Below are 16,946 nucleotides of genomic sequence, written 5' to 3' on the forward strand. Positions count from 1 at the left end.
GACACAAACAGCTGGGGGAATTTAAATTGAATTGATTAAATGAATCTGGAATTAATAAAAAAGCTAGTATCAGTAATGGTGACCATGAAACTACCGGATTGTCGGGGGAAAAACCCAGCTGGTTCACTAATGTCCTTTAGGGAAGGAAATCTGTTGTCCTTACCTGGTCTGGCCTTTATGTGACTCCAGACCCACAGCAATGTGGTTGATTCTTAACGGCCCTCTGAAATGGCCCAGCAAAGCACTCGGTTGTACCAAACCGCTACCACAAAGTCAGCACTGTGGGACTATACACGGGCTGCAGCGGTTCAAGAAGGCCGCAATTAGGGATGGGCCGTAAATGCCAGCAACGCCCACACCCCGGGAACCAATAAATGTGAAATGCTGAGGGGGGAGGAGGAGTGGCGGGGGGGTGGGGTGGGGTGGAGGGGGAGGTGAGGAGACAAATCTGATGGAAGCAAGAAGCTGGCAAAGTGGAACAGGGACCAGCACCGTGACAGAAAACGCATGCCGACGCCAAGGGAACAGATTCCTCCGCCAGTGCAGTGTTCAGACAGAGGGTCTCTACCCCAAACGGCAACCGAGCTTCCATCACGAACAGCCAGCTCGCTGTCACTGGCCCCTCCTGCCCGCGGGCGCTGAGGTCATTAAAGTCAACATTAAGGTCTGAGGGGGCAGGGCCACGTAGAGAGATGAGGTGCTGTTCCTCGAGCTTGGAAAAGCTGGTAAATAAAAAAAGAAACCTTCACCCACATAAAGTGAGCTCGGGCTGACAGCAGGGAATCTGCGTGCTGTTAGAGGGGGTGCAGTTCACTGGGTGGCCCGACCTTGGTCCAATACAGAGGGGATGATTGAGCCCGGAGTGGTTCGTATGGCTCAGCACAGCTGCTATGTGGCCTGAGCGAGGGGAATGGAGAGTAAATTCAGGGAGAAGCGATTAATGCGAGGAGAGTGGGTCTGTGTGTCTGAGGATTAATGACACTCGGATTCAGGCAGTGCTCAGGGGCACAGTAACACCGTCCAGATCACAGGGAGAAACCAATGCACAAGTGTAACATATTCTGATTCTGAGACGGGGTGGGGGATTGACAGGGTAGATGCGGAGAGGATGTTTCCCCTGGCTGGAGAGTCCAGAACTAGGGGGCATAGTCTCAGAATAAGGAGTCGGCCATTTAGGACTGAGATGAGGAGGAATTTCTTCACTCAGACGGTTGTGAATCTTTGGAGTTCTCTGCCCCAGAGGGCTGTGGAGGCTCAGTCGTTGAGTATTCAAGGCTGAGATCGATAGATTTTTGGACTCTCGGGGAATCAAGGGATATGGGGATCGGGCAGGAAAGTGGAGTTGAGGTCGAAGATCAGCCATGATCTTATTGAATGGTGGAGCAGGCTCGAGGGGCCGTGTGGCCCACTCCTGCTCCTAATTCTTATGTTCTTATATGTGGGATGGCACCCTGTGAGTAAGCAGAGTTCAGCTGCACTTTGTATCCATCTGGGAGACAATGTAAATCAGTTCAGTAAAACCTCCGTATTGCAAACACAATTAGATCTGTGTTGTAATGGAGTCACAATCAAGTCTCCTCAAATCTGTGGGACTCCTCATCTTCCTCACACAGTCTGTAGGGTTTGAAAACTCCACGCTCAGTGTCACCTTGGCACAACTTGCTGATTTACCCTCCCTTCTCCTTCACTCTATTCACCCTTGCTGCTGTCCTGTGCTCAGGCTCTTAGCCCTCACCTGGCTATCTGAATAAAGTTTTTACCTAAAAACGTGTCAGCTTGTACGCTTTCTGACTGGCGATTGGGAGAAAGAGAAAGAGAGAGCTTACATTAAATGGACCAGAAAGCACGGCAACAAAGATCTTGTTGGTGTCATGGCCTGTACTCAATTCGGTCAAAGTTTGCTGGGCAGTTGCTTAGTCTCTCTTTGAAACGCTAATCTCTGCCAGTCCTCAGACTGAGGGCAGTAGATGAGCTTATTGGCCCCGATATTAACGGGGAGGGCGCTAAATTTTAACAAGGGGAAAACCGAGGGTGTGGAGGCCCTGCCAATCTTAACAGAGAGACACAGAGAATGTGTCTGCAGAATCCCGCCCCACACCCGATCAAATTGACAGCCTGGCCCGCGGGCGGGAGCGCGAACAAGCGGCAGGAGGCCGGGGACCCGTGGGGACGGTACCCGGCGGGGAGTACAGGATGGAAGCTCCAGGGGGTGCGGGGGAGAGAATATTGGGGCCGTGATCGAGGGAGAGGACAATTATAAGCCACGATCGGAGGGACAGAGGAGCGAATGTTGGGGGCACGATTGTGGTGGGGGTGGGGGCGCGGGGCAGGTTTGGGGAGATCGAAGCGCTAAAAGGTGCAGATCTTTAGCCGGTCAGTGCCTCCCGCCTTGGATCTACTGCCAGAATCCCCCCGTGCAGGTCTCCCCCTCGCTGCATGAATTTTGAATGTTAATTAAGCCCCCGTCTGCCTTTTGCAGGAGCCTTGTCGGTGGCCTGATTTGTCTTTGTTAACTTTTAAACGGGTGGGATTGGGGTTGGGTTGCTCGATCCTGATATTTTAACACCCGACCCTCTCCCGCCCATAATGCAAATGAATATAAGGAAATGGCAGATAGCTTGAATCATGATTTTGTGTCAGTCTTCACAGTAGAGGAAGAGGATAATATACCTGACATTCCAGGGAAACTAAGAATGAATCAAGGACTGGAACTCACTGAAGTTAGCATAAGAAAGAAAACAGCATTAGAAAAAATAATTGCACCAAGACTGACAAATCCCCAGGACCAGATGGTTTCCACCCCGGGGACTAAAAGGAAGCGGGTGAGGAGATCGCAGATGCTTTAGCCATAATCTTCCAAAGTGCTCTCGATTCAGGAATTGTCCCTCCAGACTGGAAAATTGTAAATGTAACTCCATTATTTAAGACAGGTTTGAGAGAGAAACCAGGAAATTCTAGACCTGTTAGTCTAACATCTGTTGTGGGGAAGTTATTGGAATCTATAATTAAGGACAGAGTGACTGAGCACTTAGAGCAATTTGAGCTGGTGAGAGAGAGACATCGTGGATTTGTAAAGGGTAGGTCATGTCTAACAAACCTAATTGAATTTTTGAGGAAATAACAGAAGTAGTAGCTAAGAGATAAGGATACAGTTTATATGAACTTTCAGAAAACATTCAATAAGGTTCCACATAAGAGATGGTTAGCTACCCTTGGTACGGCCCTCATTTTCGCTCCCTTAAGTCCAAGGGACGCAGATTTGAACGGATATGACGGGCAACTGGTTTAGCCATTCACCGCCAGATCTGGCTGGACCACATAAAGCACCGTCGGGCCCTGCTCTCGTCTGCCTAAATTGCTCACTATTCCAGAATCTTTCTGGAATGCAAAGATAAACCCCTGGCTTCTATTCTCTACTGAAAGCCATCTTCTTAAACCCCTCTCCCCTGTTTCCTCCACCCTCACCTCCAACAACAAGTGCAAGGAGCTCATGGACTTTGTCACTAAGACTGAGACCATCTGATCAGCTGCCTCTGCCACTTCCCTTCCTTCCCCTAGCCCACCGGGCCAACCTTCCTCTAAGGTTCCCCCCTGCCCTAGCCCTGAACTCGAATCTTTCTCTAGTTTCTCTCCGATCTCCCCTCATGACCTCTCCGAGCTCATCTTGTCCATGAGACCCACTTGCTGCTCCCGCGACCCTATTCCCACCAAACTGCTGACCACCCAACTTCCTTTTCTGGCTCCCATGTTAGCTGACATTGTTAACGGTTCTCTCTCCTCAGGTACTGTCCCCCTCTCCTTCAAATCTACTGTCATCACCCCTTGCCTCAAAAAACCAACCCTTGACCCCTCCATCCTTGCAAACTCCCGCCCCATCTCCAACCTCCCTTTCCTCTCCAAAGTCTTGAAGGTGTTGTCACCTCCCAAATCCATGCCCATCTTTCTTGGAACTAGACGTTTGAATCCCTCCAATCAGGTTTCCACCCCTGCCACAGTACCGAAACGGCTTTTATCAAAGTCACAAATGGCATCCTATATTACTGTGACAAAGGTAAACTATCCCTCCTCATCCTTCTCGAACTGTATGCAGCCATTGACATGGTTGACCACTCCATCCTCCTCCAACGCCTCTCCACCTGGGCGAAACTGAACTCACCTGGTTCCATTCTTATCTATCTAATCACAGCCAGAGAATCATCTGCAACGGCTTCTTTTCCCACTCCCGCTCCATTACCTCTGGTGTCCCCCAAGGATCTATCCTTGGCCCCCTCCTATTTCTCATCTACATGCTGCCCCTTGGCGACATCATCTGAAAACACAGCATCAGTTTCCACATGTACGCTGATGACACCCAGCTCTACCTCACCACCACCTCTCTCGACCCCTCCACGGTCTCTAAATTGTCTGACTGCTTGACTGACATACAGTTCTGGATAAGCAGAAATTTCCTCCAAATAAATGTTGGGAAGTCCAAAGCCATTGTTTTCAGTCCCCGCCACAAACTCCGTTCAATAGCCACTGACTCCATCCCTCTCCCTAACATCTGTCTGAGGCTGAACCAGACCATTCACAAACTTGGTGTCATATTTGACCCCGAGATGAGCTTCCGTCCACATATCAGTGCCATCACCAAGACCGTCTATTTCCACCTCCGTAACATCGTCCGACTCTGCCCCTGCCTCAGCTCATCTGCTGCTGAAACTCTCACTTTGTTACCTCTGGACTTGCCTATTCCAATGCACTCCTGGCCGGCCTCCCACGTTCTACCCTCCATTAACTTGGGGTCATCAAAAGCTCGGCTGCCCGTGTCCTAACTCACACCGTTCACCCATCACCCCTGTGCTCGCTGACCTACATTGGCTTCACAACGCCTCGATTTTAAAATACTCCCTGACTATCCCCCTCGCGTCTGACTTGTCTTCAGACTCCTTCAGCTTGTTTTTGAGCTTTTCAACCTGCTCCCGGAGCAGTTGAACTTGCTTTTGGAAGAACAGGAGCCAAATCACCTTCTCTTTGGACTTCCTGTGCTCCTTGCTCCCTGTCCACTCTGCGGCCCTATCCTGGGGAACTTTCAGAGCGCAACATCTCCAGCACCCATTGCTGGGATACGTTACCCTTTGTAAACGCGTAGGAGGAAATTCTGTCCTCCATTCCGGATCTCTTGTCCTCCAAACTGTCCATATCTAATCCACAACCTATCGTCCTGCCGCGGTCGCCAATTCTGTAACCGGTTTCTGCGGTGGCCAATTTCCTATAGGCCCTGCCGCAATCGCCAATTATTGTATGTGGTTTCGCCTCACCCGTAGCGAGCACGCAAACCCCCTTACTACAAGTTCTGGACGATAGGGATTACTGAGGACAGATTGGAACACGGACAGCGTTTTCGGGCTCACCTGTACAGTGTAAAAACAGGGAAGTCTTGCTGCAGTTATACAGGGTATTGGTGAGGCCACACCTGGAATACTGCGTGCAGTTTTGGTTTCCATATTTAAGAAAAGATATATTTGCTCTCGAGGCGGTTGAGAGAAGGTTCACTCGGTTGATTCCAGAGATGAGGGGGTTGACGTATGAGGAAAGGTTGAGTAGGTTGGGACTCTACTCATTGGAGTTCAGAAGAATGAGAGGCGATCTTATCGAAACATATAAGATTGTGAGGGGGCTTGATCGGGTGGATGCGGTGAGGATGTTTCCACTGATGGGTGAGACTAGAACTAGGGGGCATAATCTTAGAATAAGGGGCTGCTCTTTCAAAACTGAGATGAGGAGAAACTTCTTCACTCAGAGGGTAGTAAATCTATGGAATTTGCTACCCCAGAGAGCTGTGGAAGCTGCAACATTAAATAAATTTAAAATGGAGATAGACATTTTCCTAGCAGATAAGGGAATTAGGGGTTACGGGGAGAGGGCAGGGAAGTGGACGTGAATCTAGATTCAGATCAGCCATGATCCTATTGAATGGCGGAGCAGGCCCGAGGGGCCGTATGGCTTACTCCTGCTCCTATTTCTTATGTTCTTATACATGGACATGCCTTCCCCAGGGGTTCCACAGCAGCCCCTCCATATTCCACCAATGCATGGCAGACGCATTAAAAGGCTTCAGCCGACCCCACCAGTTAATCCAGTACGTGGACGACCTGCTTTTGTTCTCCGCAGAGGGGGAGAACCACCAGCCACTGCTGGACGAGCTTCTAAAGCTGTTGCAGGAGGCTGGGTTCAAGGTCAACCCCAAGAAAGCCCAGATTGGCCAGGGGGAAGTCAAATTACTCGGGCTGACCATAAGGGCTGGTGAAAGGGCCATAGACGAGGCTAGGAGGAAGGCAGTACAGGAGCTACCAGCCTCCAAGAATGTGACCGGGGTAAGGTCTTTTCTGGGACTCACAGGGTACTGGCGGGACTTCATAGAGGGTTACGCAGCCACAGCAGCCCCTCTGCTTCAGCTCCTCCGCAAGGGAGTCGAGTGGGAGTGGGATCAGAACTGCCAGGAAGCGTTTACTCGCCTCAAAGGGGATTTGCAGACGGCACCCGCATTGGGAGCCATCAATGGTGGGGAGGAATTCTTTTTAGAGGTAGCAGCCAGCGGGGATAGCTTGAGCGCGGTGTTGCTCCAGGAGTGACATGGCAAGCTACGGCCCGTGGTCTACTCATCTAGGGTTCTCACCGAGGTAGAACGGGGATATTCCAACTGCGAGAGGCATCTCCTGGCCACGCATTGGGCCGTAAAGCACTCACAGCTCTTTACGGGATCATCCCTGATGGTTCTACTCACCCAACATACCCCCACTCAGATGTTGTTGGACGGGAGAATAAAGAACGGGACAGTGAGCAGTGCTCGCATTGCCCGCTGGACTTTATTGCTCTCGCAGATGAACTTGAGAGTGCAGGGGTTGACCAAGCCCAAGCTAGCAGCCAACATGATTTACCCAGGGACGGCCCACACGTGAACGGTAGAAGGGGTGTGGGATGTAGATAAAGGTATCCGGGCCGGGCCATCTATATAGATGGGTCCAGTTCGACCGTGAAGGGGGAGCGTCTCGCCGGGTGCAGAATCTATGACCCTACGGCTAAAATAGCGAAGGCCATTAAACTCCCCGACACACTGAGCGCTCAGCACACCGAACTGGCGGTGGTGGCGTACGTGGTCAACCAACCCGGTGAGTTCCCCACCCCCTACACCATTTGCTCGGACTCTATGTTCACGTGCAACTCATGCACGGAATACTTGGCAATCTGGGCCAGGCGCGGATTCAAGTCCGCAGATTGGAAGCCCCTAGCAACAGCACCGCTGCTAGGTAAAATTTTGGAGGCCACAGGCACCCGGGGAGATCACTATATTCACAAAGTTAAAACCCATTCAAAGACAGAGCCCAAGTGGGAGGGCAACCAAAAGGCAGACGAGCTGGCCAAACAGGGGGCCAGGGAAGGAGTATTCTGGGATCCGTACAAAGCAGGTCCGGTAGCTGCAATCCGGGACAAGGGAGGCACACGGGGGGCAGCTTTGGCCCCGGGCTTAAAGCAGGCCCAAGCCCAGGAACCTTAAGGCCGTCCTGGTAAAGAGAGAGAATGGGGAGTCCATAGGAGGTCCGTTCAGGGCAGCGGACATTAGTATCAAAGAGGGGATGCTTTTCAAAGGGGTTCGGTGGGTAGTCCCAGCGCAGCACCGAGAGGAGTCCCTCCAGTTGACCCATGGGGGCCCGGGAGCGGGACACCCAGGGCCGGAAACTACCTGGCAACGGGTAGAGGAGGCAGGGTGGTGGCCCCAGCTCAGGGAGGATGTCCGAGTTTTCTGTGCGCACTGTTTGGTGTGCGCAGCCAATAACCTGATCCACAGCGCAGGAAAGCCCCCATAGGACACACCAGGAGGGTAGAGGGGCCGTGGCAGTCCCTGCAGGTTGATTTTATCGGACCACTGCCCACCACTAAAGCAGGCAACAACTGCTGTTTAGTCCTGGTGGACGTATTTTCCAAGTGGGTGGAAGCCTTCCCCTGCCGAGCAGCCACGGCACTAGCAACAGCTAGAATCCTGGTGTGGGAAGTGTTCTCCCGGTGGGGGCTGCCACAGGTGGTGGAGTCCGACCAAGGGAGCCATTTCATGGGGCAGGTGACGCAGGCCACCTTAAAACTCTTGGGGATACAAGGGAAGTGGCATGTGGCTCACAACCGCCAGTCATCGGGGATTGTGGAGTGCTGAACCGGACACTGAAAGAAAGACTGAGGAAAGAGATAAGCCCGTTCCTGCAGAGATGGGACGAGGTCTTGCCTCTAGTCTCAATGGGTGTCCGGGCCAGCCCCTCCAGAAGCACAGGGTACTCCCCACACGAGCTGATGACCGGGAGGATTATGCGCACCCCAACCCACGTGTTGGCGCCAGTCCTCACCGAAGCGCAGGTCAGGGAGGTAAAACCGGGACAGGTTTGTCCAGGATCTGTACAAACCTTAAAACAGATTCACTGGCAGGCAGCCAGTAACCTGGGGAGCCAGCACCAGAAAAATCGGCTGCTGTTAGTGTGGTGTATGTAACTTGTTCCACCTTAAGAGAACTTAAACCTGTTCCACCTTAAGAGATGTACTACTTTCTCTGGCTGCTGTATACGGTAATACCGGTGGTGACCACACCGGTATATAAGTGCTGTGTAGTAATTTGCTGGGTAGTTCAGCCCTGACCTTTGACTAGTAAAGACCTGTTAAAGTTATTCTTGTGGTCTGTGTGCAGTGATTCATATTAACCATAACTAGAACACACAGACTTAACAGTGGCGACGAGTACGATCTTACCCTGCGGCAGAGATACATCCAAGGCAGTTTAACGGGCGTCGAGAAGAGGCATCCGCCCTCATCATTCTGCTGAGAAAAGACTCGGGTCTGAAGAGCAAAGGAAGAATCCTGACACGAAGCCTTCCATCAGCGACAGGCAGTGATCATCCCTTCTACCACGGTGGCGGGTAAGCCGATCAGCGACGAGCAGCAAGTCGGCCACGTTGGCTGTGGAGTAGGGGAGGGAAAACGAAGGATATAAGGGCGGAGAACTCGACCATGGCCGGGGAAAAGAGCCGGACAGAAGTCGGGGCCAGAGGCGCTGAGACTGGGGCAGCGTAAGGCACGGGAGCCGCGGTGAATGCAAACGCAGCCGATGTAAAAGACCGGGCTGCAAGCGGGCTGGGAGACGCAACAGCGTCGAGAGAGAGCTCGACCGCGACCGGTGTAAAAGGCCGGGCAGCTACCGAGGCCGCGAGGCGCAGCGACCGGGACAGCGTAAGGCGCGGGAGAAAATAAAAAAAACCGCGGAGAACTCAGCCGCAGCCGGTGGAAAGGACTGGACTGCAAGAGGGGCTGGGAGGCACGAATTGAGAACCGCTGGGGAGGCGCGAACGGCAGCAATACGGCAATCGCCATTACAGCCAGCAGGGGAGAAAGGCAAACGCGGGAAACTGCCATTTTAAAATAAAAGAAAAAAAAAGAAAAGAAATTTTTTTTTTGTTTCTCAAGAAGATTGCAAGGATGCCTAAGCGTGGTAACATCAACGATTTCGATGCCGATGTTGAAGATTGGGCCACGTATGTAGAACGCATAGAAGTTTATTGTAAAGCAAATAAGATATCAGATGAGGATAAAGCACTAACCTTACTAAACTCAATGGGTGCGAAGACATACGGGCTATTGAAGCATCTTCTATCACCAGCTAAACCGGCGGATCAGACTTTCGCGAATATTGTTGCTGTACTAAAGAATCATTTGAACCCCACACTGCTGATGTTAGCGGAACGATTTAAATTTTATGCTAGAACGCAACTGAAAGAGGAAAGCAACGCGGAGTATTTAATTGAACTGCGTAAGCTAGTGAAGTACTGTCAGTTTGGGGAAAGACTAACAGAGGCGCTGAGAGACAAATTCGTGTGTGGATTGTCGAAAGAAGGAACACAAAAGCGGCTGCTTGAAGAGAATGATCTTACACTTGATAAGGCTGTCACTATTGCAGCATCACACGAAGCCGCAGTGAGAGGCACTGCGGAAATGCAGCTGAAGTCATCGGTACTCAGCGCAGACCAAATGGCTTTAGGTACAGTGAAATGTTATCGTTGTGGAAAGACAACACACGATCAGAACCAATGCTGGTTTAAAAATCAGGAATGCAGAAAATGTGGCAAGCTTGGTCACATAGCTAAAGTATGCAGGTCAGGAAAGAAGACCAGCAACAAAAAGTCACCGCAGGAAAAGTGCAGAAAGGTACATAAGGTGGCTGAGAAGAGTTCGGATGAACAGAATTCGGATTCAGACTCCAACAGCAAGGAACTGGGTAGTCTAAGAATTCACAATGTGAGTAATGAAGCTGACCTACAAATTATCTGGGTCACACTTCAGATAGCAGGAGTCCAAGTGAAGTTGGAATTGGACACTGGATCGGCATTGACGGTCATGAATAAGAAAGATTACAAAAGGTTATTCCAACATATTCCCCTACGGGACACGGAGATTGTATTGAAAACATACACGGGGCAAAGAGTATACCCCATCGGAAAGATAGAGGTAAAGGTGGTCCACAAGGGCAAAGAAAGCTGAGGAATGGACTTATATGTGCTACCTGAAGGAGGTCCACCACTACTGGGACGGGAGTGGATTAGAAAAATGAATATGGACTGGCATTCCTTAAAAGCACTAACGGTAGATGCCAGGGAAACAGATGTCAAACCTAAACGATTGTCCAGAATATTGGACGATGCTAAAGAGGTGTTCCAGCAGGGACTGGGAACACTGAGAGGAATTACGGCAAACATCAAGATTGAAGAACATGCACAACCAAAATTTTTCAAAGCCAGACCGGTACCCTATGCGATACGACCTGCTGTGGAAGTGGAGCTGGAAGCGCTAGAACGTTCAGGAGTACTGTCTAAGGTAGACTGGAGTGAGTGGGCTACGCCCATTGTTCCCGTGATGAAACGTCCTTCGAGCAACAAGCCGGGAGAACCAGGGAAGGTTCGCATCTGTGGAGATTTCAAGATCACTGTTAATCCGGTGCTTCACACGGTGCAGTATCCGCTTCCGCGGATTGAGGATATCTTCGCTTCATTGTCGGGCGGGAAACACTTCACCAAGATAGACCTGGCGCAGGCGTACTTACAGATGGAAGTTGAGGAAGAGTCACGCCAGTACCTCACGATCAACACGCATAGAGGCTTGTACCGGTATAATAGACTGGTTTTTGGAGTGGCATCGGCTCCAGCAATTTGGCAGAGGGCTATGGAGCAGGTATTACAGGGAATTCCAGGCACACAATGTTACCTGGACGATATTCTGATTACAGGAGATGGTGACGAGGAACACCTCGCAAATTTGGAACTGGTGCTCATCAGATTGAAAGAATATGGACTTCGAGTTAATCGGCAGAAATGTGAGTTCTTTCAGAAGCGGATCTCGTACTGTGGCCATGTCATTGACCAGGAGGGACTTCATAAGTCTCCTGACAAGATCGAAGCGGTTGTGAAGGCTCCCGTTCCGGTTAATGTATCTCAGTTGAGGTCGTTCCTAGGATTGATTAACTATTACCATAAGTTTCTGCCAAATTTATCCACGCTCTTTTGCAGAAGGGAGTACCATGGGAGTGGAGCGAGGACTGTAAGAAGGCCTTTCGCAAAAGCAAGGAATTGATAACCTCAGAGGAAGTGTTGGCTCACTTCAACCCAACACTGCCTATTCGTTTGGCTTGTGATGCTTCTCCATATGGCATTGGGGCAGTACTCTCACACAAGTTGCCAAATGGCACGGAGAGGCCAGTCGCGTTCGCATCCAGATCATTGACCGCCGCTGAGCGCAACTATGCTCAGATAGATAGGGAGGCTCTCAGCCTTGTGTGGGGAGTAAAGAAGTTTAATCATTACCTGCAGGGCCAGAAGTTTACGCTTCTGACAGACCATCAGCCGTTGGTATCCATTTTTAACCCTAAGAAGGGTGTGTCGGTGATGACAGCACAGAGACTCCAGAGGTGGTCCCTTTTCCTAGGGGCACATCAATATCAGATAGAATTCAAAGGTACAAAGCAGCATGGTAATGCTGATGGGCTGTCGCGCCTGCCACTACCTGAAGAAGAGGAGACAACGAAGGTTGACCCTGTTGAGTTATTTCACTCGACCATCATCGAGTGTTTACCAGTCACCAATGCAAGTATTGAAAGAGAAACCAGGGACGACCCGACACTGTCCCGAGTCTACGAGGTGACAGTGAAGGGATGGCCAGCACATGGTGATTCTCTGTTACCGGCATTCTCGGCAAGACGAGACCAGCTGTCCGTCTGTCAAGGAACATTGATGTATGGAACAAGAGTGATTATTCCTCCTAAGTTAAGGGAAAGAGTTCTAAAGGAACTGCATGAAGGTCATCTGGGGGGAGTCAAGATGAAAAGCCTTGCTAGGGCTTATGTGTGGTGGCCGGGTATCGACCAACAGATAGAGGAGCTGACGAAAAGCTGCTCAGGGTGCCAAAAAGTGCAAAATGCACCTCCGATTGCACCGCTGCATCCATGGGAATGGCCTTCAGCCCCATGGCAACGCGTACATATTGACTTTGCTGGTCCATTCATGGACTCCATGTTTCTAATTGCGGTGGACGCACATTCTAAATGGCCAGAAGTGATCAAGATGACTACCACTACTTCAGAAAAGACAATTGCGGTGTTAAGAACGATATTCGCAAGGAACGGATTGCCAGAACAAATATGTTCCGACAACGGACCACAGTTCGTGTCAGAAGAATTCCAAAAATTCTTAAAGAAGAATGGGGTGAAACATTATACCTCTGCCCCATATCATCCGGCTACAAATGGGTTGGCCGAGAGATTTGTACAAACATTCAAAAAGGCAATAAAGGCCATGAGCGAAGATCAGATTCCACTACAACATAAGGTGGACAAGTTTCTACTGGCATATCGAAACGTCGCTCATGCAGTGACAAACCAAAGTCCTGCCATGATGTTTTATAACAGGAGGTTGCGGTCCAGGTTGGACTTGTTAAAACCAAATGTGCGGAGGGAAGTTGAAAACAAACAGTTCCAGCATATAAATAACAAGACCACTCGGAGTTTCGAGGTAGGACAACCAGTGTTGGCCAGGGACTATGGAAACGAGAAATGGCAATCCGGAACAATTCGGGCCAGACAAGGACCCCTGATGTACACGGTAGATGTTGGTAAAAATGTAATACGGCGTCATGCTGACCAATCGAGAACAAGGGTCGAACCCATGGTTACGACAGAGACAACCGTGGAAGAAGTTAGTGAACCTGAAGCATCTACCTCGGCAGTGAATGTACCTGATGATGATGTCCAATCCATAAGAGATCAACTAGAGGAGTCACCTCAGCAACAAGAATCAGAGACCCCTGAAAGGCGTTATTCAACTCGAATCAGGAGGCCTCCTGAGAGATTGAACCTTTGAACTGTTTCTACATGAAGTTGTATATGTATATATGTTATTATGTTATGTTAAATGGGGATATAACTGTTAAGCTAAAAAGGGAGGATTGTGGTGTATGTAACTTGTTCCACCTTAAGAGAACTTAAACCTGTTCCACCTTAAGAGATGTACTACTTTCTCTGGCTGCTGTATACGGTAATACTGGTGGTGACCACACCGGTATATAAGTGCTGTGTAGTAATTTGCTGGGTAGTTCAGCCCTGACCTTCGACTAGTAAAGACCTGTTAAAGTTATTCTTGTGGTCTGTGTGCAGTGATTCATATTAACCATAACTGGAACACACAGACTTAACAGTTAGAACTCCAGAGAACCCACGAGTGGGAGGTGGGAAACCAGGTATGGTCTGTAATTATGCCCGAGTAGGGGCATTCGAGCCGCTGTACATGGGGCCTTATAATATCGTGGATAAAGCAAGCCCCATGGTATATGCAGTAAAATGTCCGAAACGCACAAAATGGTTTCATGTAAAACCAGTGCAAGCTGTTTAAACTCGAGGAGGGGAAAACAAAGGTCAAGAGGCACCAGGGCACAGTCATGAGCCTGGTGGACGCGGGTCTTCCTCCCATGGTTTGGGACGATGATGACCCGGAGGGCGAGGCGGTAAGGAGGAGCAGTCGGGTCCCACGGCCTAGGGTGCCGTGGACGCCTCCCTACTCGCCGACCGCGAGCCGCAAGAGGCCCCGACGGGAGAGGTCTTAAATGGGGTGCTCGTTAATGTGGCAGGGAACACTGTAAATATCTTGTAAATAACCAAAACCAGATCCGTGGAGGAAAACCCTCTCACAGAATGGAACTGTTTTGCTTTTGTTTTGGCAGGGAACAAAAGGAGATCGGAGGAACAAGGGGATATGGCCAACAAATATATTGTACTTCTATTCCTAATGATGATCGGGACTGGCAGCATGGAAAGAGGAGACACCGAGGTGTCCTTCCCCTACGACTGCACAGGAGCGAACAGGCCTACCGTGACACAGGGGGGTAGGACAGGGGACACGGACCGAATGGCCACTTACTTCCACGAGGGAAGGTGGCCAGGGTGGCTGGGATCGAACTCGACTCGGTACTCCTGCAGCGAGGGTTTCACGTATGGAGAAGCTGCCATACCATGTCCCAAACTGCAGGTCACAGCCACGCGGGTTAGGGTGACCGAGGGGAAACGCGTCTGTCTAAGATGTGAGGGACACATTCCCTTGGGACGGTGGTGGTGGTTAAGGGTAACAGATCCATGGACTGGGAGAAACTGGGGGACGATACGTACCGACAGATTACGGGGGCGAGGGGGGGAGTAGAAATGTGCTGGAACAAATAGTGGAAAGAGGAACAGGGAATTTATGTGTGTATGTGAGGGTCGGAACGGGTCTGCCCAGCGGGTGTGTCGATCGCCTTCTTGCGGCGGTGGCAGGATTCCGGGGCCGGGATCGGATGCGATCGGAGTGGGGACTCCTGCGTGATCCCAGACCCTCCCCACACAGTAAATTCCACGGAACTGGTAGCACACGAGAGGAAGCCCCTGCCCACAGCCCCACCGGTACAGGAAACACAGATTAGTTGCCTCGCCACCACACCGGGACCGAGGAATGGGTTAGTGTTAGTCCCGACCGGCAAGATCTTGTACCAAGACGTTCACTACGAAGTTGCGTCAGTCATTCTAAATTTAACCCGAGTACCGCTGCCCTGGTGGTGTCCGGTAGAAACGGAAAAATTATATGAGGCCCTGTTGAAGGAAATGTTCCGACAATTTTATGAATTAAGTTACGGTGATGTGAATCAGGAAAGTCTGTACGATTTAACGGTAAACCATCGCATTGGTTCGGGGAGATATAGACGGGGGTATTTAATGATGCGGTTACAGCCTTCAGCATGGGCACGTCCATTATCAACAGTATGGACAATGCACAGTTGCAGATGCAGGTCAACACCTTAAGGGACCAGCTGCGAAAGATACTGGGGGAGGGTAACGAGCTAGAGGGGTCGGAGTTACGGGAGGATCAGGCTATGACCATACATTTAAAGGAGGTCATAGCCGAGCTGGAGACACACGCTCAGACGATCAATAGTTTGATCAGGGAGGATCAGAATGCCTCGGCGCAGGCAGCGAGAAACGATGCGTGTGTGTTGTACGGTGCGTGGCTGCTCAACGAAGGGTGCAGTCATTTGGAGGACCTACAGCGAGGTCGCGTCCCTTCGTGGGTCAGCAACCGGCACCTCACTGCGCTCAGCCCGTACGAACATTTAATGAGCCCGTGCCAACTCCGAGTGGCCTCAGAGGCACACCCGGTCCCAGTTGACTGTGGCCAGTCCAACCACACTGTAATGGGGATTGTACTCCGGATGCCAGTAATGGGCGGGTCACCGCGGCCAGCGCCGGTATACCGAGTAGAGAATATTGGCGTCCTAAGGGACGGGGTGCACGTGCGACATCATGGGGCCCCACCATTTGTTGTAAAGTGGGAGAACGCCATGACCGGCACTGACCTCAATGGATGCTAGAGCAGGGGCGCGCACGTGGTGTTGTGTCCCCAGCATTTGAATGCGTTTAATCGGCCGGTGTGCGGGTTTGAACCAGAGGGTGCGGAGCCCATTAATTGCACCATGGAGGTGATGGCCCAAAGCCACGTTCCACCCCAGGTAGCATACGCGGGCAGAGGGACGTACTGCGTCACGACAAGCGTGGACCAGTACCGGGTACACAACGACACTTGGTGCCCGGTCACCGATAAGACTTTCTGCTTCAAACCCCGCACAGAAGCTCAGGTGGCTCAAGAGCGCCTCATTCCCATTCCAGAGCCCACCACGGCACACCTCACGGTGAACGACACGGTACAGGACCTGCAGCAATACCTAACACGGTTCGGATATGAAATTCCTCCTCTGCCCAAACACCTCACAAAATTAATAAAGGAAGTTGAACTCTCCCAAAAACATTCCTATACCCTCGAGCAACGGAACAGGGAAATGGGGAATGAGATAAAAGAACTGGTTTCTCTGCCATGGTGGGACAGCAGTCTGAATATTGAGATTCCCCCATGGATTTGTGTGATTTCTCATGTGATTGTAGTGCAATGTGTGTTAGTGTTTTACCTTCTCCGGTTATCATGCAGAAAGCAAAGTAAAACACTCCCAAACCATTCAAAATTCAAAAAAGGTGGTAGAGAGAAAACGGGGAATTATAGACCGGTAAGCCTGACATCGGTAGTGGGGAAAATGCCAGAGTCCATTATAAAAGATGTAATAGCAGAGCACTTGGAAAACAGTGACAGGATCAGACAAAGTCAACAAAAGGTAAGTCGTGCTTGACTAATCTGCTGGAATTTTTTGAGGATGTAACTGGTAAAATAGATAAGGGAGAACCAGTGGATGTGGTGTATTTGGACTTTCAAAAGGCTTTCGATAAGGTCCCGCATAAGAGATTACAACAAACGGTGGGGCCCCATGATATCGCACGTGCACCCCGTCCCTTAGGACGCCAATATTCTCTACTCGGT

The 16,946-nt window shown here is 50.6% G+C and overlaps 1 pseudogene; it reads left to right on the forward strand.

The window, feature by feature from the left end:
* The first annotated feature begins 15,456 nt into the window (after positions 1-15,456).
* LOC147096906 (uncharacterized) lies at positions 15,457-16,574 on the forward strand (annotated as a pseudogene).
* The last annotated feature ends 372 nt before the right edge of the window (positions 16,575-16,946 follow it).

The sequence above is a fragment of the Somniosus microcephalus genome, chromosome 34 (assembly GCF_052327205.1).
Source record: "Somniosus microcephalus isolate GS21.2 chromosome 34, FLI_Smic_1.0, whole genome shotgun sequence".
Lineage (NCBI taxonomy): Eukaryota > Metazoa > Chordata > Chondrichthyes > Squaliformes > Somniosidae > Somniosus > Somniosus microcephalus.